Source organism: Carassius gibelio, chromosome B8 (genome assembly GCF_023724105.1).
Source record: "Carassius gibelio isolate Cgi1373 ecotype wild population from Czech Republic chromosome B8, carGib1.2-hapl.c, whole genome shotgun sequence".
In the NCBI taxonomy this organism is placed as follows: domain Eukaryota; kingdom Metazoa; phylum Chordata; class Actinopteri; order Cypriniformes; family Cyprinidae; genus Carassius; species Carassius gibelio.
The window spans coordinates 2,397,669-2,412,183 of NC_068403.1; the positions used below are offsets into that span (position 1 = coordinate 2,397,669).

Below are 14,515 nucleotides of genomic sequence, written 5' to 3' on the forward strand. Positions count from 1 at the left end.
TGTAGTTTTATAACAAAGTTCGGGAGGAACAGTCGCAGTTCATTAACCTGATTAACACAAGTGGAGACCAATCAGTAATCAACCCATGATAAGGTATAAATGACAGCAGAACCTACCTCTGTTCATTGACAGTTTTCAGCATCCCTCCTCCACCCCATTCTCCTCACCATAGATCCATCTACTCTTACCACAACCGGGGGGAGTACTCTGGGTTCGGGCCTCATCCCGAGCTCGGAGCCCTCCTCCCGGACAGCACGCCAAATACGCATAACCTTGCTGAATTAATATACGTAGATGTGAACTCGTGAAACACTCTTTGCAGGAGGATTGTATCCATAATGTGAAAAAGGAGAGTAAATTGTTGGCTGAAAATATTGATGGGATACATGAAGGTGGTCCTAGCTGCTTTGTGCACTGATTTCACTGGATTTCAGTGTTTCTAGTTCTTTATAATGCCTAAGAAACTGGTGAACTTGTGCTGTTAGAAATCTTCATCCCAGAAGCTTCAGGAGAGTTCCAGTGTCCCTAGTGTACGTCACTGAAGCAAAAAAAAAAAAAAGACACACACTTCATTCAAACACAATGAGAAACACATTATATGCTGAGTATTCATTGATATATGAGATAACAAGGCAGATTTCAGTTGAGTCTGTACTTACTGTCAGGAGCTGAAACCACCAGAACCACCAATCGTCCATCTTTACAAACCTGTTGGAAGGTAATAGAAATCAAAGAACGTTAATGCATTCGAGGCATTGTGACAGTGATAAAGTTCATGGCAGAGTTTTGTTGGTTTGTTCTGCTCACAGGAATCAAAGAATCTGTTCACACAAAAATGCAACTCCTCTTCTCTTTGTTCCAAATATAAAAAATGTTGTGTGCAACACAATATTCACCTGAATAATCTCAGTCACCATTCACCTTCACTGTGTGGGAAACAAAGCAAAGATTAAGAATGGTGACTTTTGTCTCCAACAAAAAAAGTTAAATGGGATTGAAATGGAGTCATTTCTATGTTCCCATGGTTCTGTGTTCCAGGGTTAAGATTGAGGTTGGGATTATAGAGCAACATTAAAATTATGTGAGGGTGAGTAAATGATGACAGAATTGACATTTTGTGTAAACTATCACCTTAAACGCACATTGTGCTAGTTAACACAGATTCAAATTATATGAAAATGTGCAGATGGTTCACGACTTGTACTATTTTTCCCATTTCATCCGGAATGTTCATTTCATTATTCCCTCCATTATTTCAGATGAAAAGCAACAGCTGAAAACAATATTTCAATTAAACATTTAATGACTAACGGGGTGAGTGAGAAAAATCAGACAAAGAATTAAGTCCAGTGATTAAAACAACAGAGACACTGCTGACACTGAAAGTGCTGAACTCTCAAATTTAAAAAGTCTCGTATTTTATGATCTGTTCACATTGTCTGATTGAAAGAAGTGATAGCTCAAATGAGCTTGATACTGAATGCACTGAAATTAGATCTCATTTCCTTAAATCAAGTTTAAGGACTTTTTAAGTTTTTTCTTGCTTCAACATTTTGATTATTTTTGCAGGTCTAGAACATTTTACAATTTTTAGAATTTCTTCCTCATTTATCCAAGTTTTCAAAGACTTCAGAATGAATGACATGAATGAAAATGAGAATTAAATTGACAATTAAAATAGTAAATATATTGATTTTTAGTCGTTTTAGATTATTTTGTAGTTTGTAGTGTATGATATAAATAATTTCAAGTCATGACTGCCATCTACTGGACCGGTTTAAAATCACTTGCTTTTCTCACCTGGAAGGCCAGAGTGGATTCGTGGACATGTCTGTCATCCCAGCTCATAACGTTCACCTTGGGGATTGAAAATGTTTCTTTTTTGAGACCTCAGGAGCCCAAATTCAGACCCAGAACAATAAAACCCACAGAAGAGGTGGGAGTTCAAAGGAGGAATCTTTATATTACCAAACTGCAGGGAGAGGAAGAGTAGATATAAGTCATGATCTGCAAGATTAACCACAATCTGATGTGATACGACCACCAAGAGCTTTTGAAGCACAGCAGCTGTGGTCAAAGAGTTCTCGTGTGTTCTGATTGGTGGATGATGATGATGAGTGGATAAAGACTAGAGCAATCAAATAGTGAGAGAGTGATCTGCTCACCTGGTTATGTTCGTGGATGTTTTGACGTGGAAAGCAGTTCGGAATGGAAATATTGGTATTTTATTTGTTAACAACATACTTTTCGTACCTTAAAATCAGTAAATGTTATGAAATTAGAGAACTAAGCCAATAGTAGCGCTGGCGGTGTCATTTGATTTGGATGGGAACTTCGGATTGTGAATCGTTTGAGTCAGTTTGGGTGTTCGGAGCGGGATCGCGGATCATTTGAGTCAGTTCGGGAGTTCGGAGCGGGTTCACGGATCATTTGAATCAGTTTAGGGCTCCCGAATCATTTGAGTCAGTTTGGGAGTTCGGAGCGGAATGGCGAATCATTTCAGTCAGTTCGGGAGTTCGGAGTCGGTTCGCGAATCATCTGAGTCAGTTTAGGAATCTCAAATCATTTGAATCAGTTCGGGAGCTCGGAGCGGGTTCACGAATCATTTGAGTCAGTTCGAGAGTTCAAAGCGGGTTCGCGAATCATTTGAGTCAGTTCGAGAGTTCAAAGCGGGTTCGCGAATCATTTGAGTCAGTTTGGGGATCGCGAATCATTTGAATCAGTTCGGAAGTTCAAAGCGAGTTCGCAAATCATTTGAATCAGTTCGGGAGTTCAAAGCGGGTTCGCGAATCATTTGAGTCAGTTCGGGAATTCAAAGGGGGTTCGCGAATCATTTGATTCAGTTTGGGGATCGCAAATCATTTGAGTCAGTTCGGGAGTTCAAAGCGAGTTCGCGAATCATTTGAATCAGTTCGGGAGTTCAAAGCGGGTTCGCGAATCATTTGAATCAGTTCGGTAGTTCAAAGCGAGTTCGCGAATCATTTGAGTCAGTTTGGGGATTGCAAATCATTTGAAGCACTTCGGGAGTTCGGAGCGGGATCGCAAATCATTTGAATCAGTTTGGGGTTCGCAAATCATTTGAGTCAGTTTGGGGTTCGCGAATCATAGCTGTACATGGATAGGCATTTTTAAATAATTTAGTAGCTAGTTCTAATTACGTTTTCCATGCGTGTTTAGGTGTGATATGTGAACTCGTATTTTTTGCTCTAATTGTGTGCCTTTTAACAGTATCAAGTATATTCAAAAACTAAACAAATCAGCATCTAGACTAATGTAAAGTTACATGATGAAGTCATACTAGTGTGCGTGTGCATTTTGAGTGCGTTCTTTCACTGCATTATTCGGTGTATTTAAATGCATTTATGAATGCATGTGAATGATCACAAAATTCAAGATATGGGGGTTAGAAAATGTATATATTTATATCATTTTATGTAGTTAATCAATATCACACGAAGAGTGCCATTTCAGTTTTGTGATCTGTGTGTCTGAGTGGTTAGGACAGCAGTATACAGTATAATTATGAGTTTTTTTATGGAGTGCTTGTGTTCAAACAGGCAGGCATTTGTCTTTACTCATGGATCAAACACTGGTTAGCGTGACTGGGCTAGAATAGGGATGTGTTTGTACTAGGATCTTAGGGAAATTTATAAACAGACTTGTAGAACAGGTTTATTATTATAGGACACCTGTATTGAGTCATAATGTGCTTGCTGAACTGTACTGAACTGTGTTTTGCAACATTCTTTGCTGGTGGATTGTATCCATAATGTCAGATTTTATTAGATAATGGTTTGAATTTTACTGCAGACAGTGAAAAAAGAGTGGGCTGAAAAGGATGATGGGATACATGAAGGTGGTCTTAGCTGCTTTGTGCACTGATTTCACTGGATTTCAGTGTTTCTTGTTCTTTTTAATGCCTAAGATACTGGTCTGCTGAACTTGTGCTGTTAAAAATCTTCATCACAGAAGTTTAGAATTCCAGTGTGCCTAGTGTACGTCACTGAAACAGAAAAAAGACACACTTCATTCAAACATGATGAGAAACACATAATATGGCATGTACTCATTAAAGCTAATCAAATACTGTTGAAGAATTTAAACAGTGTTACTTCCCTGTGATAACGGGGCAGATCTCAGTTGGGTCTGTACTTGCTGTCAGGAGCTGAAACCACCAGAACCACCAATCATCCATCTTTACAAACCTGTTGGAAGGTAATAGAAATCAAAGAGTGTTAAGGCATTCAAGGTATTGTGACAGTGATAAAGTAGAGTTTTGTTGGTTTGTTCTGCTCACAGGAAACTGTTTACATTCATTTGATCAAGACAAAGCACACAAAAATACATCTCCCCCTCTTGTTGTTCCGAATATATAATATCTTGTGTGCAAAACATACAATATCCACCTGAATAATCTCAGTCACCATTCACCTTCACTGTGTGGAAAACAATGCATATGAATGGTGACATTTGTCTTCTACAAAAAAAAGTTAAATGGGGTTTCCATGGTTCTGTGTTGCAGAGTTAAGATTAAGGTTGGCATTATAGAGCAACACAGGAAAATAGTCACATATGCTCCCTATTAGGCATAGTCATCAAAGCATATGCCTGCATGCCTTGGTGCGTAGTTGTAGACCTAGTAGTCATCGTAGACGTAGTAGTCGGCATAATCATCGATGCATATGCCTATATGCCTTGGTTCATAGTTGTAGATGTATTCGTAGATGTAGTAGTCGGTGTAGTCATTAACACGTATGCCTCGGCACTTAGTCATTGATGCATATGCCTGCATGCCTTGGCACGTCAACGCCCATATACCAAAGCATGCAGGCATACTATTGTGAAAATGAAAACACACAAAAAAAAATATGGCATTTTTTTTGTTTAATTAAATTATAGTGATGGGTCGCCGACGTGCATGGTTGCATGCCTTGGATCCGAGTCGCCGACATGTATGGCACCACGCCTTGGATCCGAGTCACCGACATGTATGGCACCACGCCTTGGATCCGAGTCGCCGACATGTATGGCACCATGCCTTGGATCCGAGTAACCGACATGTATGGTTGCATGCCTTGGATCCGAGTCACCGACATGTATGGCACCACGCCTTGGATCCGAGTCACCGACATGTATGGTTGCATGCCTTGGATCCGAGTCACCGACATGTATGGCACCACGCCTTGGATCCGAGTCGCCGACATGTATGGCACCACGCCTTGGATCCGAGTCGCCGACATGTATGGTTGCATGCCTTGGATCCGAGTCACCGACATGTATGGCACCACGCCTTGGATCCGAGTCACCGACATGTATGGTTGCATGCCTTGGATCCGAGTCACCGACATGTATGGCACCACGCCTTGGATCCGAGTCGCCGACATGTATGGCACCACGCCTTGGATCCGAGTCGCCGACATGTATGGTTGCATGCCTTGGATCCGAGTCACCGACATGTATGGCACCACGCCTTGGATCCGAGTCACCGACATGTATGGTTGCATGCCTTGGATCCGAGTCACCGACATGTATGGCACCACGCCTTGGATCCGAGTCGCCGACATGTATGGCACCATGCCTTGGATCCGAGTCGCTGACAGGTATGGTTGCATGCCTTGGATCATAGTTGTAAATGTAAATGTTGATGTAGTAACCGGTGTAGTCATCAACGCGTATGCTTACATGCCTTGGTGCATAGTCATAGTAGTTGTAGTCGTAAACACATATGCCTCGGCACGTCAACGCCCATGTACCAAAGCATGCAGGCATACCATTGTCAACTGGACCACACCGGACACAGAAAACACATTTAAAAAGACATTTGAGTACATGAAAACACACAGATATGGATTTTTTTGTTTAATTAAGTTATAGTGAAAGGCCATGCCTTGGGACATAGCCTTCGAAGCGTATAACTACATTGCTTGGATCCGAGTCGCCGACGTGTATGGCAGCATGCCTTGGATCCGAGTCGCCGACGTGTATGGCAGCATGCCTTGGATCCGAGTCGCCGACGTGTATGGCACCATGCCTTGGATCGGAGTCACCGACGTGTATGGCAGCATGCCTTGGATCCGAGTCGCCGACGTGTATGGCAGCATGCCTTGGATCCGAGTCGCCGACGAGTATGGCACCATGCCTTGGATCCAAGTCGCCGACGAGTACGGCAGCATGCCTTGGATCCGAGTCGCCGACGTGTATGGCACCATGCCTTGGATCCAAGTCGCCGACGAGTATGGCAGCATGCCTTGGATCCGAGTCGCCGACGTGTATGGCACCATGCCTTGGATCCGAGTCGCCGACGTGTATGGCAGCATGCCTTGGATCCGAGTCGCCGACGTGTATGGCAGCATGCCTTGGATCCGAGTCGCCGACGAGTATGGCACCATGCCTTGGATCCAAGTCGCCGACGAGTACGGCAGCATGCCTTGGATCCGAGTCGCCGACGTGTATGGCACCATGCCTTGGATCCAAGTCGCCGACGAGTACGGCAGCATGCCTTGGATCCGAGTCGCCGATGTGTATGGCTGCATGCCCTGGATCCGAGTCGCCGACGTGTATGGCACCACGCCTTGGATCCGAGTCGCCGACATGTATGGCACCACGCCTTGGATCCGAGTCGCCGACATGTATGGCACCACGCCTTGGATCCGAGTCGCCGACAGGTATGGCACCACGCCTTGAATCCGAGTCGCCGACGTGTATGGCACCACGCCTTGGATCCGAGTCGCCGACATGTATGGCACCACGCCTTGGATCCGAGTCGCCGACATGTATGGCACCACGCCTTGGATCCGAGTCGCCGACATGTATGGCACCACGCCTTGGATCCGAGTCGCCGACAGGTATGGCACCACGCCTTGAATCCGAGTCGCCGACGTGTATGGCACCACGCCTTGGATCCGAGTCGCCGACGTGTATGGCACCACGCCTTGGATCCGAGTCGCCGACATGTATGGCACCACGCCTTGGATCCGAGTCGCTGACAGGTATGGTTGCATGCCTTGGATCATAGTTGTAAATGTAAATGTTGATGTAGTAACCGGTGTAGTCATCAACGCGTATGCTTACATGCCTTGGTGCATAGTCATAGTAGTTGTAGTCGTAAACACATATGCCTCGGCACGTCAACGCCCATGTACCAAAGCATGCAGGCATACCATTGTCAACTGGACCACACCGGACACAGAAAACACATTTAAAAAGACATTTGAGTACATGAAAACACACAGATATGGATTTTTTTGTTTAATTAAGTTATAGTGAAAGGCCATGCCTTGGGACATAGCCTTCGAAGCGTATAACTACATGTCTTGGATCCGAGTTGCCGACGTGTATGGCAGCATGCCTTGGATCCGAGTCGCCGACGAGTATGGCAGCATGCCTTGGAACCGAGTCGCCGACGTGTATGGCAGCATGCCTTGGATCCGAGTCGCCGACGTGTATGGCAGCATGCCTTGGATCCGAGTCACCGACATGTATGGCACCAAGCCTTGGATCCGAGTCGCCGACATGTATGGCACCACGCCTTGGATCCGAGTCGCCGACATGTATGGCAGCATGCCTTGGATCCGAGTCGCCGACATGTATGACTGCATGCCTTTGCTTGTACTCGTTGAACAGCTGTCGTAGCAGCTGAATCAATTTAAGTAAACCTTTACCAATTCGGTGTACAGATGAACAGACATTAATCAGGCTGAACTCATTTGAGTTGAATACGCCTATAACAATCTGGAGTACAGCTAAAACAATCTTGAAGCTATATAACAAAAAGCGCCATACAGACCATGCCGGCAGGTTTGCTGTGGCTGGAAATTCAGGTGCAGTGTGCAGAGGTGACATATTTCTTCTCCTTCTCAAACAAAGTACAAAATGAGAGAAAGCACACAATTCACGCCATTTATAGCTCTCATCCCGCATAAGCCACACCTCTGCATTGTTTGCCTCCGCCCATAATAGGCCGAACTTCTCAAACTTGCTCTTTGTGTTTTCTGTAAGGTGGATAGCGTGACTGCGCTGGAATGGGGGTGTGTTTGTACTGGTTTTTTAGGGAAATTCAGGAACAGACCTGTAGAGCAGGTTTATTGGACACCTCTCTATTGAGTTATGAGTCATATTGTAATTATAAGCACGCACATATCCATAATGTGAAAAAGGAGAGTAAATTGTTGGCTGAAAATATTGATGGGATACATGAAGGTGGTCCTAGCTGCTTTGTGCACTGATTTCACTGGACACTTCCAGTGTGCCTAGTGTACGTCACTGAAACAGAAAAAAGACACACTTCATTCAAACATGATGAGAAACACATAATATGGCATGTACTCATTAAAGCTAATCAAATACTGTTGAAGAATTTAAACAGTGTTACTTCCCTGTGATAACGGGGCAGATCTCAGTTGGGTCTGTACTTGCTGTCAGGAGCTGAAACCACCAGAACCACCAATCATCCATCTTTACAAACCTGTTGGAAGGTAATAGAAATCAAAGAGTGTTAAGGCATTCAAGGTATTGTGACAGTGATAAAGTAGAGTTTTGTTGGTTTGTTCTGCTCACAGGAAACTGTTTACATTCATTTGATCAAGACAAAGCACACAAAAATACATCTCCCCCTCTTGTTGTTCCGAATATATAATATCTTGTGTGAAACACATACAATATCCACCTGAATAATCTCAGTCACCATTCACCATTCACCTTCACTGTGTGGAAAACAATGCATATGAATGGTGACATTTGTCTTCTACAAAAAAAAGTTAAATGGGGTTTCCATGGTTCTGTGTTGCAGAGTTAAGATTAAGGTTGGCATTATAGAGCAACACAGGAAAATAGTCACATATGCTCCCTATTAGGCATAGTCATCAAAGCATATGCCTGCATGCCTTGGTGCGTAGTTGTAGACCTAGTAGTCATCGTAGACGTAGTAGTCGGCATAATCATCGATGCATATGCCTATATGCCTTGGTGCATAGTTGTAGACGCAGTAGTTGGTGTAGTCATCAATGTGTATGCCTACATGCCTTGGTTCATAGTTGTAGATGTATTCGTAGATGTAGTAGTCGGTGTAGTCATTAACACGTATGCCTCGGCACTTAGTCATTGATGCATATGCCTGCATGCCTTGGCACGTCAACGCCCATGTACCAAAGCATGCAGGCATACTATTGTGAAAATGAAAACACACAAAAAAAATATGGCTTTTTTTTTTGTTTAATTAAATTATAGTGATGGGTCGCCGACGTGCATGGTTGCATGCCTTGGATCCGAGTCGCCGACATGTATGGCACCACGCCTTGGATCCGAGTCACCGACATGTATGGCACCACGCCTTGGATCCGAGTCGCCGACATGTATGGTTGCATGCCTTGGATCCGAGTCGCCGACATGTATGGTTGCATGCCTTGGATCCGAGTCACCGACATGTATGGCACCACGCCTTGGATCCGAGTCGCCGACATGTATGGCACCACGCCTTGGATCCGAGTCACCGACATGTATGGTTGCATGCCTTGGATCCGAGTCACCGACATGTATGGCACCACGCCTTGGATCCGAGTCGCCGACATGTATGGCACCACGCCTTGGATCCGAGTAACCGACATGTATGGTTGCATGCCTTGGATCCGAGTCACCGACATGTATGGCACCATGCCTTGGATCCGAGTCACCGACATGTATGGTTGCATGCCTTGGATCCGAGTCACCGACATGTATGGCACCACGCCTTGGATCCGAGTAACCGACATGTATGGTTGCATGCCTTGGATCCGAGTCACCGACATGTATGGCACCACGCCTTGGATCCGAGTAACCGACATGTATGGTTGCATGCCTTGGATCCGAGTCACCGACATGTATGGCACCACGCCTTGGATCCGAGTCACCGACATGTATGGTTGCATGCCTTGGATCCGAGTCACCGACATGTATGGCACCACGCCTTGGATCCGAGTAACCGACATGTATGGTTGCATGCCTTGGATCCGAGTCACCGACATGTATGGCACCATGCCTTGGATCCGAGTCACCGACATGTATGGCACCACGCCTTGGATCCGAGTCACCGACATGTATGGCACCACGCCTTGGATCCGAGTAACCGACATGTATGGTTGCATGCCTTGGATCCGAGTCACCGACATGTATGGCACCACGCCTTGGATCCGAGTAACCGACATGTATGGTTGCATGCCTTGGATCCGAGTCACCGACATGTATGGCACCACGCCTTGGATCCGAGTCACCGACATGTATGGTTGCATGTCTTGGATCCGAGTCACCGACATGTATGGCACCACGCCTTGGATCCGAGTCGCCGACATGTATGGCACCACGCCTTGGATCCGAGTCGCCGACATGTATGGTTGCATGCCTTGGATCCGAGTCACCGACATGTATGGCACCACGCCTTGGATCCGAGACACCGACATGTATGGTTGCATGCCTTGGATCCGAGTCACCGACATGTATGGCACCACGCCTTGGATCCGAGTCACCGACGTGTATGGCTGCATGCCCTGGATCCGAGTCGCCGATGTGTATGGCTGCATGCCCTGGATCCGAGTCGCCGATGTGTATGGCAGCATGCCCTGGATCCGAGTCGCCGATGTGTATGGCTGCATGCCCTGGATCCGAGTCGCCGACGTGTATGGCTGCATGCCTTCGCTCGTACTCGTTGAGCAGCTGTCGTAGCAGCAGAATCAATTCAAGTAAACCGGTACCAATTCGGTGTACAGATGAACAGACATTAATCAGGCTGAACCCATTTGAGTTCAGCTGAAACAAGTTGAATACGTCTTTAACAATCTGGAGTACAGCTAAAACAATCTTGAAGCCATATAACAAAAAGCGCCATACAGACCATGCCGGCAGGTTTGCTGTGGCTGGAAATTCAGGTGCAGTGTGCAGAGGTGGCATATTTCTTCTCCTTCTCAAACAAAGTACAAAATGAGAGAAAGCACACAATTCACGCCATTTTATGTCTCTCATCCCGCATAAGCCACACCTCTGCATTGTTTGCCTCCGCCCATAATAGGCCGAACTTCTCAAACTTGCTCTTTGTATTTTCTGTAAGGTGGTTAGCGTGACTGCGCTGGAATGGGGGTGTGTTTGTACTGGTTTTTTAGGGAAATTCAGGAACAGACCTGTAGAGCAGGTTTATTGGACACCTCTCTATTGAGTTATGAGTCATGTTGTAATTATAAGCACGCACATATCCATAATGTGAAAAAGGAGAGTAAATTGTTGGCTGAAAATATTGATGGGATACATGAAGGTGGTCCTAGCTGCTTTGTGCACTGATTTCACTGGATTTCAGTGTTTCTAGTTCTTTATAATGCCTAAGAAACTGGTGAACTTGTGCTGTTAGAAATCTTCATCCCAGAAGCTTCAGGAGAGTTCCAGTGTCCCTAGTGTACGTCACTGAAGCAAAAAAAAAAAAAGACACACACTTCATTCAAACACAATGAGAAACACATTATATGCTGAGTATTCATTGATATATGAGATAACAAGGCAGATTTCAGTTGAGTCTGTACTTACTGTCAGGAGCTGAAACCACCAGAACCACCAATCGTCCATCTTTACAAACCTGTTGGAAGGTAATAGAAAACAAAGAACGTTAATGCATTCGAGGCATTGTGACAGTGATAAAGTTCATGGCAGAGTTTTGTTGGTTTGTTCTGCTCACAGGAAACTGTTTACATTAATTTGATCAAGACAAAGAATCTGTTCACACAAAAATGCAACTCCTCCTCTTTTTGTTCCAAATATCAACAATTTTGTGTGCAACACAATATTCACCTGAATAATCTCAATAATCTCAGGGAAACAAAGCAAAGATTAAGAATGGTGACTTTTGTCTCCAACAAAAAAAGTTAAATGGGATTGAAATGGAGTCATTTCTATGTTCCCATGGTTCTGTGTTCCAGGGTTAAGATTGAGGTTGGGATTATAGAGCAACATTAAAATTATGTGAGGGTGAGTAAATGATGACAGAATTGACATTTTGTGTAAACTATCACCTTAAACGCACATTGTGCTAGTTAACACAGATTCAAATTATATGAAAATGTGCAGATGGTTCACGACTTGTACTATTTTTCCCATTTCATCCGGAATGTTCATTTCATTATTCCCTCCATTATTTCAGATGAAAAGCAACAGCTGAAAACAATATTTCAATTAAACATTTAATGACTAACGGGGTGAGTGAGAAAAATCAGACAAAGAATTAAGTCCAGTGATTAAAACAACAGAGACACTGCTGACACTGAAAGTGCTGAACTCTCAAATTTAAAAAGTCTCGTATTTTATGATCTGTTCACATTGTCTGATTGAAAGAAGTGATAGCTCAAATGAGCTTGATACTGAATGCACTGAAATTAGATCTCATTTCCTTAAATCAAGTTTAAGGACTTTTTAAGTTTTTTCTTGCTTCAACATTTTCATTATTTTTGCAGGTCTAGAACATTTTACAATTTTTACAATTTCTTCCTCATTTATCCAAGTTTTCAAAGACTTCAGAATGAATGACATGAATGAAAATGAGAATTAAATTGACAATTAAAATAGTAAATATATTGATTTTTAGTCGTTTTAGATTATTTTGTAGTTTGTAGTGTATGATATAAATAATTTCAAGTCATGATTGCCATCTACTGGACCGGTTTAAAATCACTTGCTTTTCTCACCTGGAAGGCCAGAGTGGATTCGTGGACATGTCTCTCATCCCAGCTCATAACGTTGACCTTGGGGATTGAAAATGTTTCTTTTTTGAGACCTCAGGAGCCCAAATTCAGACCCAGAACAATAAAACCCACAGAAGAGGTGGGAGTTCAAAGGAGGAATCTTTATATTACCAAACTGCAGGGAGAGGAAGAGTAGATATAAGTCATGATCTGCAAGATTAACCACAATCTGATGTGATACGACCACCAAGAGCTTTTGAAGCACAGCAGCTGTGGTCAAAGAGTTCTCGTGTGTTCTGATTGGTGGATGATGATGATGAGTGGATAAAGACTAGAGCAATCAAATAGTGAGAGAGTGATCTGCTCACCTGGTTATGTTCGTGGATGTTTTGACGTGGAAAGCAGTTCGGAATGGAAATATTGGTATTTTATTTGTTAACAACATACTTTTCGTACCTTAAAATCAGTAAATGTTATGAAATTAGAGAACTAAGCCAATAGTAGCGCTGGCGGTGTCATTTGATTTGGATGGGAACTTCGGATTGTGAATCATTTGAGTCAGTTTGGGTGTTCGGAGCAGGATCGCGGATCATTTGAGTCAGTTCGGGAGTTCGGAGCGGGTTCACGGATCATTTGAATCAGTTTAGGGCTCCCGAATCATTTGAGTCAGTTTGGGAGTTCGGAGCGGAATGGCGAATCATTTCAGTCAGTTCGGGAGTTCGGAGTCGGTTCGCGAATCATCTGAGTCAGTTTAGGAATCTCAAATCATTTGAATCAGTTCGGGAGCTCGGAGCGGGTTCACGAATCATTTGAGTCAGTTCGAGAGTTCAAAGCGGGTTCGCGAATCATTTGAGTCAGTTTGGGGATCGCGAATCATTTGAATCAGTTCGGAAGTTCAAAGCGAGTTCGCAAATCATTTGAATCAGTTCGGGAGTTCAAAGCGGGTTCGCGAATCATTTGAGTCAGTTCGGGAATTCAAAGGGGGTTCGCGAATCATTTGATTCAGTTTGGGGATCGCAAATCATTTGAGTCAGTTCGGGAGTTCAAAGCGAGTTCGCGAATCATTTGAATCAGTTCGGGAGTTCAAAGGGGGTTCGCGAATCATTTGAGTCAGTTTGGGGATTGCAAATCATTTGAAGCACTTCGGGAGTTCGGAGCGGGATCGCAAATCATTTGAATCAGTTTGGGGTTCGCGAATCATTTGAGTCAGTTTGGGGTTCGCGAATCATAGCTGTACATGGATAGGCATTTTTAAATAATTTAGTAGCTAGTTCTAATTACGTTTTCCATGCGTGTTTAGGTGTGATATGTGAACTCGTATTTTTTGCTTTAATTTTGTGCCTTTTAACAGTATCAAGTATATTCAAAAACTAAACAAATCAGCATCTAGACTAATGTAAAGTTACATGATGAAGTCATACTAGTGTGCGTGTGCATTTTGAGTGCGTTCTTTCACTGCATTATTCGGTGTATTCAAATGCATTTATGAATGCATGTGAATGATCACAAAATTCAAGATATGGGGGTTAAAAAATGTATATATTTATATCATTTTATGTAGTTAATCAATATCACACGAAGAGTGCCATTTCAGTTTTGTGATCTGTGTGTCTGAGTGGTTAGGGCAGCAGTATACAGTATAATTATGAGTTTTTTTATGGAGTGCTTGTGTTCAAACAGGCAGGCATTTGTCTTTACTCATGGATCAAACACTGGTTAGCGTGACTGGGCTAGAATAGGGATGTGTTTGTACTAGGATCTTAGGGAAATTTATAAACAGACTTGTAGAAGAGGTTTATTATTATAGGACACCTGTATTGAGTCAT

At 43.7% G+C, this 14,515-nt stretch overlaps 1 long non-coding RNA gene across 2 annotated transcripts; it reads right to left on the reverse strand.

The window, feature by feature from the left end:
- Positions 1–661: 661 nt before the first annotated feature.
- LOC127964256 (uncharacterized) lies at positions 662–12,928 on the reverse strand. 2 transcript variants are annotated; one of them, XR_008155012.1, is made up of 3 exons: positions 12,861–12,928; positions 1,801–1,857; positions 662–708 (listed from the first exon to the last, which is right to left on the reverse strand). It is a non-coding gene; the product is annotated as an uncharacterized LOC127964256 (long non-coding RNA). The 2 variants fall into 2 exon arrangements; XR_008155011.1 differs by lacking the exon at positions 12,861–12,928 and adding an exon at positions 1,969–2,036.
- Positions 12,929–14,515: the final 1,587 nt, after the last annotated feature.